The sequence below is a fragment of the Orcinus orca genome, chromosome 1 (genome assembly GCF_937001465.1).
Source record: "Orcinus orca chromosome 1, mOrcOrc1.1, whole genome shotgun sequence".
Lineage (NCBI taxonomy): Eukaryota > Metazoa > Chordata > Mammalia > Artiodactyla > Delphinidae > Orcinus > Orcinus orca.
In genome coordinates, this window is record NC_064559.1 from 67,843,681 (window position 1) to 67,860,599 (window position 16,919).

A 16,919-nucleotide genomic window follows, 5' to 3' on the forward strand; every position below is an offset into this window, starting at 1 on the left:
GATATTGCATTGTACGTAAGTACCACAACGTCTTTATCCATTTTTCTCTTTCTGCGATATTAAACTTGTACCGTAAACGAGGTTCTTGTAAACAGAGCCATCCCAAAATTTGGGGTGGCTGTGTCTTTTTGATTTTAATTTCCCTAAGGTATAGGACCATAAGTGGAAGTGCCCTAGGCTCTGTTGCTTTGTTTTTTACATGTTTCAGGAAACACCGTACACTTCTCCAGAGTGGCTGTTGGCAAGTTACATCCCGCCCATCAGCATAACAAGGCTCCCAATTCTCCATGGCCTGTCCTGCCTTTCTGGATTTTACAGTTTTTTCAGATAGCCCTTTTGACCTGGGGGAAGTGAGACTTCATTGTACTGCCGATTTCCTTTGCAAGCTGGCTTGGTTGTCCAGAAAGGGCGTATGCGTTTTTTCCTGAATATATTCAGTGAAAAACTCATACGCCCTTTTTGGACAAGTGCATCATTGTGGACGTTCTGCCTCTTTTCCTATGCTTTACATGCAATTCCAGTCTACCTCCTGAAATCGGTTTCGTGCAATTCTGCCCCGCTTTCGAGTCCTCTTGGCAGCCTTAACCCAATATATTTTTGGACGATAGCTGTCATTTATAACTCTGCAGGTTTGTGAATTACAGTACCCCTGAGCAACTTTCTTCAACTCGCTTTCTTCTGAGCTGGCCGCAATGCTGCAGGATTGCTTCAGGCCCTAGTGTGGTTCCGGGACGGCACGCTGAGCCTTTGGTTAATTCCTCTTCCTGGTGGGAAATGAGAGTTAAATTTGCCCGTCAAGACACCTCCAGCTAGTCTCTCATTGGTTCTCCCTATTCCTGTTCATTTTCCGCAGGAATTGCAAACTGGGCCAAACAGGAGGTTAAAGGCACTGACTCCCCAAGTGGGGAGAGTGTTAATAAACCGTCTGGTATGTTGCACCCGAGTACCAGGGGATGAAAACTGAGACACATTTGAACACGTTTCCCGAACACACGGTGGATCATACTCTGGGTTCCACATGCAAGTTTTAGCTGAAGGAAGAATCCCTTAAACCTGGAGAGTTGAGACCCATGGAATTGGTACCATGCAATATGACTTCAAAGGGTCTGCATTTGCTCACAGAAACTCACCAATCCCATCACTGCTGCGTTTATGCCGCTGTACACACGCTTGATTCTCTTTCGGAGACATATCATTCCATAGGTTTTAAGATTCTTACTAGTCAGTTATATTTTTAGGCGTTTAATATGGGGTGTTGAGTCCACTTCGTTGAGCAAGGAGTAGCTCTTGTCTATTACATATTTGGCTTATGGAACGGTATCTGTGCTAATTTCAATCTCTGGTTTTATGCAGCACCCCAACTCACCTTTCCCCTTAAGCAGGCATAAGTTGGTTTTCTACATTTGAGACCCTGTTCTGTTTTGTAATTCAGTTCCTGTGTAGCCAAGTTTACATTCCGTGTATTAGTGATATCTTATGATGTTTCTTTTTCTGTGTGACTTATTTCACTTAGAATCATCGTACCTGAATCCACTCATTATGCTGCTACGGACCTGATGACATAGATTTCATTGCTGAATGATACTGCATTGTATGTAACTACCACAACTTCTTTATCCATTTTTCGCTTTCTGCAATATTGAACTTGTACCGTAAATGAGGTTCTTGTAAACAGAGCCGTCCCGAACTTTGGGGTGGCTGTGTCTTTCTTATTTTAATTTCCCTAAGCTATAAGACTATAAGTGGAAGTGCCCTAGGCTCTGTTGCTCTGTTTTTTAGATGTTTCAGGAAACACCATACACTTCTCCAGAGTGGCTGTTGGCAATTTACATCCCACCCATCAGCATAACAAGGCTCCCAGTTCTCCATGGCCTGTCCTGCCTTTCTGGATTTTACACTTTTTTCAGATGACCCTTTTGACCGGGGGCAGTGAGACTTCATTGTAGTGCAGATTTCCTTTGCAAGCTTGCTTGGTTGGCCAAAAAGGGCATATGCGTTTTTTCCTGAATATATTCAGGAAAAAACGCATATGACCTTTTTGGCCAAGTGCATCATTGTGGACGTTCTGCCTGTTTTCCTATGCTTTACATGCAATTCCAGTGTACCTCCTGAAATCGGTTTCCTGCAATTCTGCCCCGCTTTCAAGTCCTCTTGGCAGCCTTACTTCAATATATTTTTGGACGATAGCTGTCATTTATAACTCTGCAGGTTTGTGAATGACAGTGTCCCTGAGCTGCTTTCTTCAACTCGCTTTCTTGTGAGCTGGCCACAACACCGCAGGATTGCTTCAGGCCCTAGTGTGGTTCCTGAACGGCACGCTGAGCCTTTGGTTAATTCCTCTTCCTGGTGGGAAATGAGAGTTAAATTTGCCCGTCCAGACACCTCCAGCTGGTCTCTCATTGGTTCTCCCTATTCCTGTTCATTTTCCGCAGAAATGGCAAACTGGGCCAAACAGGAGGTTAAAGGCACTGACTCTCCAAGTGGGGAGAGTGTTAGTAAAGCGTCTGGAATGTTGCACCCGAGTACCAGGGGCCGAAAACTGAGACACATTTGAACACGTTTCCCAATCACACAGTGGATCATACTCTGGATTCCACATGCATGATTTAGCTGAAGGAAGAATCCCTTAAACCTGGAGAGTTGAGACCCATGGAATGGGTACCATGCAATATGACTTCAAAGGGTCTGCATTTGCTCACGAACCTCACCAGTCGTATCAAGGCTGCATTTATGCCGCTGTACACACACTTGATTCTCTTTCGGAGACATATAAATCCATAGGTTTTAAGATTCTTACTAGTCAGGTATATTCTTAGGCGTTTAATATGTGGTGTTGAGTCGACTTCGTTGAGCAAGAAGTAGCTCTTGTCTATTACATAGTTGGCTTATGAAACGGTATCTGTGCTAATTTCAATCTCTGGTTTTATGCAGCACCCCAACTCACCTTTCCCCTTAAGCAAGCATAAGTTGGTTTTCTACATTTGAGACCCTGTTTTGTTTTGTAATTCAGTTCCGGTGTAGCCAAGTTTCCATTCGGTGTATTAGTGATACCTTATGATGTTTCTTTTTCTGTGTGACTTATTTCACTTAGAATCATCGTACCTGAATCCACTCATTATGCTGCTATGGGCCTGATGACATAGATTTCATTGCTGAGTGATATTGCATTGTACGTAAGTACCACAACATCTTTATCCATTTTTTGCTTTCTGTGATATTGAACTTGTACCGTAAATGAGGTTCTTGTAAACAGAGCCGTTCCAAACTTTTGGGTGGCTGTGTCTTTTTGATTTTAATTTCCCTAAGCTATAGGACCATAAGTGGAAGTGCCCTAGGCTCTGTTGCTTTGTTTTTTAGATGTTTCAGGAAACACCATACACTTCTCCAGAGTGGCTGTTGGCAATTTACATCCCGCCCATCAGCATAACAAGGCTCCCAGTTCTCCATGTCCTGTACTGCCTTTCTGGATATTACACTTTTTTCAGATGGCCCTTTTGAGCGGGGGGCAGTGAGACTTCATTGTAGTGCAGATTTCCTTTGCAAGCTCGCTTGGTTGGCCAAAAAGGGCGTATGCGTTTTTTCCTGAATATATTCAGGAAAAAACGCATACGCCCCTTTTGGCCAAGTGCATCACTGTGGACCTTCTGCCTCTTTTCCTATGCTTTACATGCAATTCCAGTCTACCTCCTGAAATCGGTTTCCTGCAATTCTGCCCCCCTTTCAAGTCCTCTTGGCAGCCTTACTTCAATATATTTTTGGACGATAGCTGTCATTTATAACTCTGCAAGTTTGTCAATGACAGTGCCGCTGAGCTCCTTTCTTCAAGTTGCTTTCTTGTGAGCTGGCCGCAACACTGCAGGATTGCTTCAGGCCCCAGTGTGGTTCCGGCACGGCACGCTGAGCCTTTGGTTAATTCCTCTTCCTTGTGGGAAATGATCGTTAAATTTGCCCGTCCAGACACCTCCAGCTAGTCTCTCATTGGTTCTCCCTATTCCTGTTCATTTTCCGCAGAAATTGCAAACTGGGCCAAACAGGAGGTTAAAGGCACTGACTCTCCAAGTGAGGAGAGTGTTAGTAAAGCATCTGGAATGTTGCACCCGAGTACCAGGGGACGAAAACTGAGACACATTTGAACAAGTTTCCTGAACACACGGTGGATCATACTCTGGGTTCCACATGGAATTTTAGCTGAAGGAAGAATCCCTTAAACCTGGAGAGTTGAGACCCATGGAATGGGTACCATGCAATATGACTTCAAAGGGTCTGCATTTGCTCACCGAACCTCACCAATCCTATCACTGCTGCGTTTATCCCGCTGTACACACGCTTGATTCTCTTTCGGAGACATATAAATCCATAGGTTTTAAGATTCTTACTAGTGAGGTATATTCTTAGGCGTTTAATATGGGGTGTTGAGTCTACTTCGTTGAGCAAGGAGTAGCTCTTGTCTGTTACATATTTGGCTTAAGGAACTTTATCTGTGCTCATTTCAATCTCTGGTTTTATGCAGCACCCCAACTCACATTTCCCCTTAAGCAAGCATAAGTTGGTTTTCTAAGTTTGAGACCCTGTTCTCTTTTGTAATCCAGTTCCTGTGTAGCCAAGTTTACATTCCGTGTGTTAGTGATATCTTATGATGTTTCTTTTTCTGTGTGACTTATTTCAGATAGAATCATCATACCTGAATCCACTCATTATGCTGCTACGGGCCTGATGACATAGATTTCATTGCTGAGTGATATTGCATTGTACGTAAGTACCACAACTGCGTTATCCATTTTTCACTTTCTGCGATATTGAACTTGTCCCGTAAACGAGTTTCTTGTAAACAGAGCCGTCCCAAACTTTGGGGTGGCTGTGTCTTTTTGATTTGAATTTCCCTAAGCTATAGGGCCATAAGTGGAAGTGCCCTAGGCTCTGCTGCTTTGTTTTTTAGATGTTTCAGGAAACACCATACACTTCTCCCAAGTGGCTGTTGGCAATTTACATCCCGACCATCAGCATAACAAAGCTCCCAGTTCTCCATGGCCTGTCCTGCCTTTCTGGATTTTACACTTTTTTCAGATGGCCCTTTTGACCGGGGGGAAGTGAGACTTCATTGTAGTGCAGATTTCCTTTGCAAGCTTGCTTGGTTGGCCAAAAAGTGCGTATGCGTTTTTTCCTGAATATATTCAGGAAAAAACGTATACGCCCTTTTTGGCCAAGTGCATCATTGTCGACGTTCTGACTCTTTTCCTATGCTTTAAGTGCAATTCCTGTCTACCTCCTGAAATCGGTTTCCTGCAATTCTGGCCCGCTTTCAAGTCCTCTTGGCAGCCTTACTTCAGTATATTTTTGGACGATAGCTGTCATTTATAACTCTGCAGGTTTGTGAATTACAGTGCCCCTGAGCTCCTTTCTTCAACTCGCTTTCTTGGGAGCTGGCCGCAACACCGCAGGATTGCTTCAGGCCCTAACCTGGTTCCGGCACGGCACGCTGAGCCTTTGGTTAATTCCTCTTTCTGGTGGGAAATGAGAGTTAAATTTGCCCGTCCAGACACCTCCAGCTAGTCTCTCATTGGTTCTCCCTGTTCCTGTTCATCTTCCACAGAAATTGCAAACTAGCCCAACAGGAGGTTAAAGGCACTGACTCTCCAAGTCGGGAGAGTGTTAGTAAAGCGTCTGGAATGTTGCACCCGAGTACCAGGGGATGAGAACTGAGACATATTGGAACACGTCTCCCGATCACACGGTTGATCATACTCTGGGTTCCACATGCATGCGTTAGCTGAAGGAAGAATCCCTTAAACGTGGAGAGTTGAGACCCGTGGAATGGGTACCATGCAATGTGACTTCAAAGGGTCTTCATTTGCTCACCGAACCTCTCCAATCCTATCACTGCTGCATTTATGCCCCTGTACACACGCTTGATTCTCTTTTGGAGACATAGCAATCCATAGGTTTTAAGATACTTACTAGTCAGCTACATTCTTAGGCGTTTAATATGGGGTGTTCAGTCCATTTCGTTGAGCAAGGAGTAGCTCTTGTCTATTCCATATTTGGCTTAAGGAACTTTATCTGTGCTCATTTCAATCTCTAGTTTTATGCAGCACCCCAACTCACCTTTCCCCTTAAGCAAGCATAAGTTGGTTTTCTAAATTTGAGACCCTGTTCTGTTTTGTAATCCAGTTCCTGTGTAGCCAAGTTTACATTCCGTGTATTAGTGATATCTTATGATGTTTCTTTTTCTGTGTGACTTATTTCAGATAGAATCATCATACCTGAATCCACTCATTATGCTGCTACGGGCCTGATGACATAGATTTCATTGCTGAGTGATATTGCATTGTACGTAAGTACCACAACTGCGTTATCCATTTTTCACTTTCTGCGATATTGAACTTGTCCCGTAAACGAGTTTCTTGTAAACAGAGCTGTCCCAAACTTTGGGGTGGCTGTGTCTTTTTGATTTGAATTTCCCTAAGCTACAGGCCATAAGGGGAAGTGCCCTAGGCTCTGTTGCTTTGTTTTTTAGATGTTTCAGGAAACACCATACACTTCTTCCCTGTGGCTGTGGGCAATTTACATCCCGCCCATCAGCATAACAAGGCTCCCAGTTCTCCTTGGCCTGTCCTGCCTTTCTGGATTTTACACTTTTTTCAGATGGCCCTTTTGACGGGGGGAAGTGAGACTTCATTGTAGTGCAGATTTCCTTTGCAAGCTTGCTTGGTTGGCCAAAAAGGGCGTATGCGTTTTTTCCTGAATAGATTCAGGAAAAAACACATATGCCCTTTTTGACCAAGTGCATCATTGTGGACGTTTTGCCTCTGTTCCTATGCTTTAAATGCAATTCCAGTCTACCTCCTGAAATCGGTTTCCTGCAATTCTGCCCCGCTTTCAAGTCCTCTTGGCAGCCTTACTTCAATATATTTTTGGACGATAGCTGTCATTTATAACTCTGCAGGTTTGTGAATTACAGTGCCCCTGAGTTCCTTTCTTCAACTCGCTTTCTTGTGAGCTGGCCGCAACACTGCAGGATTGCTTCAGGCCCTAATCTGGTTCCGGTATGGCCCGCTGAGCCTTTGGTTAATTCCTCTAACTGGTGGGAAATGAGAGTTAAATTTGCCCGTCCAGACACCTCCAGCTAGTCTCTCATTGGTTCTCCCTATTCCTGTTCCTCTTCCACAGAAATTGCAAACTGGGCCAAACAGGAGGTTAAAGGCACTGACTCTCCAAGTCGGGAGAGTGTTAATAAAGTGTCTGGAATGTTGCACCCGAGTACCAGGGGATGAGAACTGAGACATATTGGAACACGTCTCCCGATCACACGGTTGATCATACTCTGGGTTCCACATGCATGCTTTAGCTGAAGGAAGAATCCCTTAAACCTGGAGAGTTGAGACCCGTGGAATGGGTACCATGCAATATGACTTCAAAGGGTCTTCATTTGCTCACCGAACCTCTCCAATCCTATCATTGCTGCGTTTATGCCCCTGTACACACGCTTGATTCTCTTTCGGACACATAGCAATCCATAGGTTTTAAGATACTTACTAGTCAGGTACATTCTTAGGCATTTAATATGGGGTGTTGAGTCCATTTCGTTGAGCAAGGAGTAGCTCTTGTGTATTACATATTTGGCTTAAGGAACTTTATCTGTGCTCATTTCAATCTCTGGTTTTATGCAGCACCCCAACTCACCTTTCCCCTTAAGCAAGCATAAGTTGGTTTTCTACATTTGAGACCCTGTTCTGTTTTGTAATCCAGTTCCTGTGTAGCCAAGTTTACATTCCGTGTATTAGTGATATCTTATGATGTTTCTTTTTCTGTGTGACTTATTTCAGTTAGAATCATCATACCTGAATCCACTCATTATGCTGCTACGGGCCTGATGACATAGATTTCATTGCTGAGTGATATTGCATTGTACGTAACTACCACAACTGCGTTATCCATTTTTCACTTTCTGCGATATTGAACTTGTCCCGTAAAAGAGTTTCTTGTAAACAGAGCCGTCCCAAACTTTGGGGTGGCTGTGTCTTTTTGATTTTAATTTCCCTAAGCTATAGGACCATAAGTGGAAGTGCCCTAGGCTCTGTTGCTTTGTTTTTTAGATGTTTCAGGAAACACCATACACTTCTCCAGAGTGGCTGTTGGCAATATACATCCCGCCCATCAGCATAACAAGGCTCACAGTTCTCCATGGCCTGTCCTGCCTTTCTGGATTTTACACTTTTTTCAGATGGCCCTTTTGACCGGGGGGAATTGAGACTTCATTGTAGTGCAGATTTCCTTTGCAAGCTTGCTTGGTTGGCCAAAAAGGGCGTATGCGTTTTTTCCTGAATATATTCAGGAAAAACCGCATACGCCCTTTTTGGCCAAGTGCATCATTGTCGACGTTCTGCCTCTTTTCCTATGCTTTAAATGCAATTCCAGTGTACCTCCTGAAATCGGTTTCCTGTAATTCTGCCCCGCTTTCAAGTCCTCTTGTCAGGCTTACTTCAGTATATTTTTGGACGATAGCTGTCATTTATATCTCTGCAGGTTTGTGAATTACAGTGCCCCTGAGCTCCTTTCTTCAACTCGCTTTCTTGTGAGGTGGCCGCAACACTGCAGGATTGCTTCAGGCCCTAATCTGGTTCCGGCATGGCACGCTGAGCTTTTGGATAATTCCTCTTCCTGGTGGGAAATGAGAGTTAAATTTGCCCGTCCACACACCTCCAGCTAGTCTCTCATTGGTTCTCCCTATTCCTGTTCATCTTCCGCAGAAATTGCAAACTGGGCCAAACAGGAGGTTAAAGGCACTGACTCTCCAAGTCGGGAGAGTGTTAGTAAAGCGTCTGGAATGTTGCACCCGAGTACCAGGGGACGAGAACTGAGACATATTGGAACAAGTCTCCCGATCACACGGTTGATAATACTCTGGGTCCCACATGCATGATTTAGCTGAAGGAAGAATCCCTTAAACCTGGAGAGTTGAGACCCGTGGAATGGGTACCATGCAATATGACTTCAAAGGGTCTTCATTTGCTCACCGAACCTCTCCAATCCTATCACTGCTGCGTTTATGCCCCTGTACACACGCTTGATTCTCTTTCGGAGACATAGCGATCCATAGGTTCTAAGATACTTACTAGTCAGGTACATTCTTAGGCGTTTAATATGGGGTGTTGAGTCCATTTCGTTGAGCAAGGAGTAGCTCTTGTCTATTATATATTTGGCTTAAGGAACTTTATCTGTGCTCATTTCAATCTCTGGTTTTATGCAGCACCCCAACTCACATTTCCCCTTAAGCAAGCATAAGTTGGTTTTCTAAGTTTGAGACCCTGTTCTCTTTTGTAATCCAGTTCCTGTGTAGCCAAGTTTACATTCCGTGTGTTAGTGATATCTTATGATGTTTCTTTTTCTGTGTGACTTATTTCAGTTAGAATCATCATACCTGAATCCACTCATTATGCTGCTACGGGCCTGATGACATAGATTTCATTGCTGAGTGATATTGCATTGTACGTAAGTACCACAACTGCGTTATCCATTTTTCACTTTCTGTGATATTGAACTTGTCCCGTAAACGAGTTTCTTGTAAACAGAGCCGTCCCAAACTTCGGGGTGGCTGTGTCTTTTTGATTTGAATTTCCCTAAGCTATAGGGCCATAAGTGGAAGTGCCCTAGGCTCTGTTGCTTTGTTTTTTAGATGTTTCAGGAAACACCATACACTTCTCCAGAGTGGCTGTTGGCAATTTACATCCCGACCATCAGCATAACAAAGCTCCCAGTTCTCCATGGCCTGTCCTGCCTTTCTGGATTTTACACTTTTTTCAGATGGCCCTTTTGACCGGGGGGAAGTGAGATTTCATTTTAGTGCAGATTTCCTTTGCAAGCTTGCTTGGTTGGCCAAAAAGGGCGTATGCGTTTTTTCCTGAATAGATTCAGGAAAAAACGTATACGCACTTTTTGGCCAAGTGCATCATTGTCGACGTTCTGACTCTTTTCCTATGCTTTAAGTGCAATTCCTGTCTACCTCCTGAAATCGGTTTCCTGCAATTCTGCCCCACTTTCAAGTCCTCTTGGCAGCCTTACTTCAGTATATTTTTGGACGATAGCTGACATTTATAACTCTGCAGGTTTGTGAATTACAGTGCCCCTGAGCTCCTTTCTTCAACTCGCTTTCTTGTGAGCTGGCCGCAACACCGCAGGATTGCTTCAGGTCCTAATCTGGTTCCGGCACGGCAGGCTGAGCCTTTGGTTAATTCCTCTTCCTGGTGGGAAATGACAGTTAAATTTGCCCGTCCAGACACCTCCAGCTAGTCTCTCATTGGTTCTCCCTATTCCTGTTCACCTTCCGCCGAAATTGCAAACTGGGCCAAACAGGAGGTTAAAGGCACTGACTCTCCAAGTCGGGAGAGTGTTAGTAAAGTGTCTGGAATGTTGCACCCGAGTACCAGGGGTTGAGAACTGAGACATATTGGAACAAGTCTCCCGATCACATGGTTGATCATACCCTGGGTTCCACATGCATGTTTTAGCTGAAGGAAGAATCCCTTAAACCTGGAGAGTTGAGACCCGTGGAATGGGTACCATGCAATATGACTTCAAAGGGTCTTCATTTGCTCACCGAACCTCTCCAATCCTATCACTGCTGCGTTTATGCCCCTGTACACACGCTTGATTCTCTTTCGGAGACATAGCAATCCATAGGTTTTAAGATACTTGCTAGTCAGGTACATTCTTAGGCGTTTAATATGGGGTGTTGAGTCCATTTCGTTGAGCAAGGAGTAGCTCTTGTCTATTCCATATTTGGCTTAAGGAACTTTATCTGTGCTCATTTCAATCTCTGGTTTTATGCAGCACCCCAACTCACCTTTCCCCTTAAGCAAGCATAAGTTGGTTTTCTAAATTTGAGACCCTGTTCTGTTTTGTAATTCACTTCCTGTGTAGCCAAGTTTACATTCCGTGTATTAGTGATATCTTATGATGTTTCTTTTTCTGTGTGACTTATTTCAGTTAGAATCATCATACCTGAATCCACTCATTATGCTGCTATGGGCCTGATGACATAGATTTCATTGCTGAGTGATATTGCATTGTACGTAAGTACCACAACTTCTTTATCCATTTTTCGCTTTCTGCGATATTGAACTTGTACCGTAAACGAGGTTCTTGTAAACAGAGCCATCCCAAACTTTGGGGTGGCTGTGTCTTTTTGATTTGAATTTCCCTAAGCTATAGGACCATAAGTGGAAGTGCCCTAGGCTCTGTTGCTTTGTTTTTTAGATGTTTCAGGAAACACCATACACTTCTCCCAAGTGGCTGTTGGCAATTTACATCCTGCCCATCAGCATAACAAGGTTCCCAGTTCTCCATGGCTTGTCCTGCCTTTCTGGATTTTACACTTTTTTCAGATGGCCCTTTTGACCGGGGGCAAGTGAGACTTCATTGTAGTGCAGATATCCTTTGCAAGCTTGCTTGGTTGGCCAAAAAGGGCGTATGCGTTTTTTCCTGAATATATTCAGGAAAAAACGCATACGCCCTTTTTGGCCATGTGCATCATTGTGGACGTTCTGCCTCTTTTCCTATGCTTTAAATGCAATTCCAGTCTACCTCCTGAAATCGGTTTCCTGCAATTCTGGCCCGCTTTCAAGTCCTCTTGGCAGCCTTACTTCAGTATATTTTTGGACGATAGCTGTCATTTATAACTCTGCAGGTTTGTGAATTACAGTGCCCCTGAGCTCGTTTCTTCAACTCGCCTTCTTGTGAGGTGGCCGCAACACTGCAGGATTGCTTCAGGCCCTAATCTGGTTCCGGCATGGCACGCTGAGCTTTTGGATAATTCCTCTTCCTGGTGGGAAATGAGAGTTAAATTTGCCCGTCCACACACCTCCAGCTAGTCTCTCATTGGTTCTCCCTATTCCTGTTCATCTTCCGCAGAAATTGCAAACTGGGCCAAACAGGAGGTTAAAGGCACTGACTCTCCAAGTCGGGAGAGTGTTAGTAAAGCGTCTGGAATGTTGCACCCGAGTACCAGGGGACGAGAACTGAGACATATTGGAACAAGTCTCCCGATCACACGGTTGATCATACTCTGGGTCCCACATGCATGATTTAGCTGAAGGAAGAATCCCTTAAACCTGGAGAGTTGAGACCCATGGAATGGGTACCATGCAATATGACTTCAAAGGGTCTTCATTTGCTCACCGAACCTCTCCAATCCTATCACTGCTGCGTTTATGCCCCTGTACACACGCTTGATTCTCTTTCGGAGACATAGCGATCCATAGGTTTTAAGATACTTACTAGTCAGGTACATTCTTAGGCGTTTAATATGGGGTGTTGAGTCCATTTCGTTGAGCAAGGAGTAGCTCTTGTCTATTATATATTTGGCTTAAGGAACTTTATCTGTGCTCATTTCAATCTCTGGTTTTATGCAGCACCCCAACTCACATTTCCCCTTAAGCAAGCATAAGTTGGTTTTCTAAGTTTGAGACCCTGTTCTCTTTTGTAATCCAGTTCTTGTGTAGCCAAGTTTACATTCCGTGTGTTAGTGATATCTTATGATGTTTCTTTTTCTGTGTGACTTATTTCAGTTAGAATCATCATACCTGAATCCACTCATTATGCTGCTACGGGCCTGATGACATAGATTTCATTGCTGAGTGATATTGCATTGTACGTAAGTACCACAACTTCTTTATCCATTTTTCACTTTCTGCGATATTGAACTTGTCCCGTAAAAGATTTTCTTGTAAACAGAGCCGTCCCAAACTTTGGGGTGGCTGTGTCTTTTTGATTTGAATTTCCCTAAGCTATAGGACCATAAGTGGAAGTGCCCTAGGCTCTGTTGCTTTGTTTTTTAGATGTTTCAGGAAACACCATACACTTCTCCAGTGTGGCTGTTGGCAATATACATCCCGCCCATCAGCATAACAAGGCTCACAGTTCTCCATGGCCTGTCCTGCCTTTCTGGATTTTACACTTTTTTCAGATGGCCCTTTTGACCGGGGGGAATTGAGACTTCATTGTAGTGCAGATTTCCTTTGCAAGCTTGCTTGGTTGGCCAAAAAGGGCGTATGCGTTTTTTCCTGAATATATTCAGGAAAAACCGCATACGCCCTTTTTGGCCAAGTGCATCATTGTCGACGTTCTGCCTCTTTTCCTATGCTTTAAATGCAATTCCAGTGTACCTCCTGAAATCGGTTTCCTGTAATTCTGCCCCGCTTTCAAGTCCTCTTGTCAGGCTTACTTCAGTATATTTTTGGACGATAGATGTCATTTATATCTCTGCAGGTTTGTGAATTACAGTGCCCCTGAGCTCCTTTCTTCAACTCGCTTTCTTGTGAGCTGGCCGCAACACCGCAGGATTGCTTCAGGTCCTAATCTGGTTCCGGCACGGCAGGCTGAGCCTTTGGTTAATTCCTCTTCCTGGTGGGAAATGACAGTTAAATTTGCCCGTCCAGACACCTCCAGCTAGTCTCTCATTGGTTCTCCCTATTCCTGTTCACCTTCCGCCGAAATTGCAAACTGGGCCAAACAGGAGGTTAAAGGCACTGACTCTCCAAGTCGGGAGAGTGTTAGTAAAGTGTCTGGAATGTTGCACCCGAGTACCAGGGGTTGAGAACTGAGACATATTGGAACAAGTCTCCCGATCACATGGTTGATCATACCCTGGGTTCCACATGCATGTTTTAGCTGAAGGAAGAATCCCTTAAACCTGGAGAGTTGAGACCCGTGGAATGGGTACCATGCAATATGACTTCAAAGGGTCTTCATTTGCTCACCGAACCTCTCCAATCCTATCACTGCTGCGTTTATGCCCCTGTACACACGCTTGATTCTCTTTCGGAGACATAGCAATCCATAGGTTTTAAAATACTTGCTAGTCAGGTACATTCTTAGGCGTTTAATATGGGGTGTTGAGTCCATTTCGTTGAGCAAGGAGTAGCTCTTGTCTATTCCATATTTGGCTTAAGGAACTTTATCTGTGCTCATTTCAATCTCTGGTTTTATGCAGCACCCCAACTCACCTTTCCCCTTAAGCAAGCATAAGTTGGTTTTCTAAATTTGAGACCCTGTTCTGTTTTGTAATTCACTTCCTGTGTAGCCAAGTTTACATTCCGTGTATTAGTGATATCTTATGATGTTTCTTTTTCTGTGTGACTTATTTCAGTTAGAATCATCATACCTGAATCCACTCATTATGCTGCTACGGGCCTGATGACATAGATTTCATTGCTGAGTGATATTGCATTGTACGTAAGTACCACAACTTCTTTATCCATTTTTCGCTTTCTGCGATATTGAACTTGTACCGTAAACGAGGTTCTTGTAAACAGAGCCATCCCAAACTTTGGGGTGGCTGTGTCTTTTTGATTTTAATTTCCCTAAGCTATAGGACCATAAGTGGAAGTGCCCTAGGCTCTGTTGCTTTGTTTTTTAGATGTTTCAGGAAACACCATACACTTCTCCCAAGTGGCTGTTGGCAATTTACATCCTGCCCATCAGCATAACAAGGTTCCCAGTTCTCCATGGCTTGTCCTGCCTTTCTGGATTTTACACTTTTTTCAGATGGCCCTTTTGACCGGGGGCAAGTGAGACTTCATTGTAGTCCAGATATCCTTTGCAAGCTTGCTTGGTTGGCCAAAAAGGGCGTATGCGTTTTTTCCTGAATATATTCAGGAAAAAACGCATACGCCCTTTTTGGCCATGTGCATCATTGTGGACGTTCTGCCTCTTTTCCTATGCTTTAAATGCAATTCCAGTCTACCTCCTGAAATCGGTTTCCTGCAATTCTGGCCCGCTTTCAAGTCCTCTTGGCAGCCTTACTTCAGTATATTTTTGGACGATAGCTGTCATTTATAACTCTGCAGGTTTGTGAATTACAGTGCCCCTGAGCTCGTTTCTTCAACTCGCCTTCTTGTGAGGTGGCCGCAACACTGCAGGATTGCTTCAGGCCCTAATCTGGTTCCGGCATGGCACGCTGAGCTTTTGGATAATTCCTCTTCCTGGTGGGAAATGAGAGTTAAATTTGCCCGTCCACACACCTCCAGCTAGTCTCTCATTGGTTCTCCCTATTCCTGTTCATCTTCCGCAGAAATTGCAAACTGGGCCAAACAGGAGGTTAAAGGCACTGACTCTCCAAGTCGGGAGAGTGTTAGTAAAGCGTCTGGAATGTTGCACCCGAGTACCAGGGGACGAGAACTGAGACATATTGGAACAAGTCTCCCGATCACACGGTTGATCATACTCTGGGTCCCACATGCATGATTTAGCTGAAGGAAGAATCCCTTAAACCTGGAGAGTTGAGACCCGTGGAATGGGTACCATGCAATATGACTTCAAAGGGTCTTCATTTGCTCACCGAACCTCTCCAATCCTATCACTGCTGCGTTTATGCCCCTGTACACACGCTTGATTCTCTTTCGGAGACATAGCGATCCATAGGTTTTAAGATACTTACTAGTCAGGTACATTCTTAGGCATTTAATATGGGGTGTTGAGTCCATTTCGTTGAGCAAGGAGTAGCTCTTGTCTATTATATATTTGGCTTAAGGAACTTTATCTGTGCTCATTTCAATCTCTGGTTTTATGCAGCACCCCAACTCACATTTCCCCTTAAGCAAGCATAAGTTGGTTTTCTAAGTTTGAGACCCTGTTCTCTTTTGTAATCCAGTTCCTGTGTAGCCAAGTTTACATTCCGTGTGTTAGTGATATCTTATGATGTTTCTTTTTCTGTGTGACTTATTTCAGTTAGAATCATCATACCTGAATCCACTCATTATGCTGCTACGGGCCTGATGACATAGATTTCATTGCTGAGTGATATTGCATTGTACGTAAGTACCACAACTGCGTTATCCATTTTTCACTTTCTGTGATATTGAACTTGTCCCGTAAACGAGTTTCTTGTAAACAGAGCCGTCCCAAACTTCGGGGTGGCTGTGTCTTTTTGATTTGAATTTCCCTAAGCTATAGGGCCATAAGTGGAAGTGCCCTAGGCTCTGTTGCTTTGTTTTTTAGATGTTTCAGGAAACACCATACACTTCTCCCAAGTGGCTGTTGGCAATTTACATCCCGACCATCAGCATAACAAAGCTCCCAGTTCTCCATGGCCTGTCCTGCCTTTCTGGATTTTACACTTTTTTCAGATGGCCCTTTTGACCGGGGGGAAGTGAGACTTCATTTTAGTGCAGATTTCCTTTGCAAGCTTGCTTGGTTGGCCAAAAAGGGCGTATGCGTTTTTTCCTGAATAGATTCAGGAAAAAACGTATACGCACTTTTTGGCCAAGTGCATCATTGTCGACGTTCTGACTCTTTTCCTATGCTTTAAGTGCAATTCCTGTCTACCTCCTGAAATCGGTTTCCTGCAATTCTGCCCCACTTTCAAGTCCTCTTGGCAGCCTTACTTCAGTATATTTTTGGACGATAGCTGTCATTTATAACTCTGCAGGTTTGTGAATTACAGTGCCCCTGAGCTCCTTTCTTCAACTCGCTTTCTTGTGAGCTGGCCGCAACACCGCAGGATTGCTTCAGGCCCTAATCTGGTTCCGGCATGGCACGCTGAGCCTTTGGATAATTCCTCTTCCTGGTGGGAAATGAGAGTTAAATTTGCCCGTCCAGACACCTCCAGCTAGTCTCTCATTGGTTCTCCCTGTTCCTGTTCATCTTCCGCAGAAATTGCAAACTAGCCCAACAGGAGATTAAAGGCACTGACTCTCCAAGTCGGGAGAGTGTTAGTAAAGCGTCTGGAATGTTGCACCCGAGTACCAGGGGACGAGAACTGAGACATATTGGAACACGTCTCCCGATCACACGGTTGATCATACTCTGGGTTCCACATGCATGCGTTAGCTGAAGGAAGAATCCCTTAAACGTGGAGAGTTGAGACCCGTGGAATTGGTACCATGCAATGTGACTTCAAAGGGTCTTCATTTGCTCACCGAACC